Raw genomic sequence first — 1,749 nt, 5'->3', positions numbered from 1 at the left:
AACCAAGTTGATCGCTTCGCGCGCTTTCAACCGCCGCATTTCTCAGTCGACGTCGCTGGCCGAAAAGCTGGCAAAGCGGAGCCTTTAACTTTTGGTATGCCACCATACTGTTGTTGCAGTCGATGTCGGTGATGGAGGCCCCAAAAGAAGTAGCTACACTTGTTGTACATATGTATGTATGTACATATGTGTGTATGTATATTTGTACGTACCGTATGCACCTTCCACCGAAGACCTCCGCGTAACATTAGAGTTGAATTTCTTGCATAGCCCGATTTGGCTGGAAAACTCAAAAAATACCACCGGGGCATCACTGTTCGGACAGTTTTACAACCTGTTAGCGTAAATCTGCGCTTAAAGAAGTGCCGACAATCAACAACAAACGGTAATGAGTGTGCGCAGGCGCAGCAACAACAACGAACTTTCGAATATTGAACTTTCTGCCAGCATATTCAACCTGGTGACCGCCGTTAAATTATAATCAATTTCAATTTCAATCTGCTCTTCACCTGCAGCTGCAGACAAAAGGAACAATTTGCTGACGTCACGCCGGAATGCTGCGACAGGCGAACAAAATTGAGAGTGATTTCAGGGCGAAAAATCAGGTGGAAAATCGGGGAAGAAAATGATTAAAGAAATAACGAGAACGTGGGGAAAATACATAGTTAGCCCGCCAAGAAATCTACATACGTATATAGTTCTGTTTATTTCATCATTGTGAATATAGTACATATGTATGTACGTATTTCATTACATCTAAGACATTGAGATGTGATAAAGAAAAATTGAGTATAAAATAAAGAATATTGAGTATAACATAAGTATAGTTAACTTATTTATTTTTACCAATTATATTATGCACCTTTATAAATTTTATATACCAATCTCAGTTGAATAAAAAGTAGTTTCCCATTACTCTCCATTATTCATTAGCAAGTTTTTTCAATGCTGTTGCCTTGGGTTGGATTGAAAAAATGCGTTTTGTTCATTGCCGAGAAAGACGTGACTGGAGAATCTTTTTTCGGCTCGGGCTTTTCATGGATATTTTAGCCTATTGCTGTTATATAACTGCATTCGTGTTTCTGGGATGGCAAAGAAAAAATGGCAGAGAGTACGTTTTGTAAACTGGAAAGGCGTGTAACCGATGCAATGCGAATGCTTAACGGCGGCAGCAGCCCACAAGAAAGGCAGCAGATCCATAAACAAAAGGCTACAAAAAATATATTCCGAAATTATAGGCCATATAAAATAACCCGAAAAAAGAAGCGGCTACCATTTGAGTTTGGACTTAAACATTTTGATTACTTTTTGGCGCGCAACGCAAGCACCGCGTCTGCTCTTAAGTAAAGTGCTTTAAAAAGAGCTTTCAATCCGCGTTATATGAAAGCGAAAACAGCAAAAACATGTCACATCATTGAAATAGCGAAAGAAGATGCCCAGGAGCTGATTTGTAGTGACCCAGAATAGTAGCAACATCGAGAGAAGTTCCTCGACTACCAGATACCCGTTGATCAGCTTGGAGGACTACGAGATGGAGTGCAAAATAGATAAACGATCAAAACATTCTCACAAGTGTGGGCGTTGGAGTGGGCGTGGCAAAAAGTTTTTGGCAAATCGATAGGAATTTACAAGACATAACAATATGAAAAAATAGCACAACAATTTTCAAAGTAGGTAGCTTGTGGGCGTTAGAATGGGCGTGGTTTGTTGGCGCTGCGTCTATGTTCCTAGAATCTGTATGCCTAATCT

General features: G+C 40.1%; 1 long non-coding RNA gene across 2 annotated transcripts, besides 1 other annotated feature; it reads left to right on the top strand.

Annotated features, from left to right (window-relative positions):
- The first annotated feature begins 305 nt into the window (after positions 1-305).
- lncRNA:CR43962 (long non-coding RNA:CR43962) lies at positions 306-744 on the top strand. 2 transcript variants are annotated; one of them, NR_123989.1, is made up of 2 exons: positions 306-385; positions 516-744. It is a non-coding gene; the product is annotated as a long non-coding RNA:CR43962 (long non-coding RNA). The 2 variants fall into 2 exon arrangements; NR_073667.2 differs by having other exon boundaries at positions 516-675.
- Positions 745-1,588: 844 nt separating this feature from the next.
- Positions 1,589-1,749: part of a mobile genetic element that runs on past the window's edge.

This window comes from Drosophila melanogaster, chromosome X (genome assembly GCF_000001215.4).
Source record: "Drosophila melanogaster chromosome X".
In the NCBI taxonomy this organism is placed as follows: domain Eukaryota; kingdom Metazoa; phylum Arthropoda; class Insecta; order Diptera; family Drosophilidae; genus Drosophila; species Drosophila melanogaster.
The sequence above is the reverse complement of the archived record's forward strand: the minus strand, read 5'-3'. Positions and strand labels throughout refer to the sequence as shown.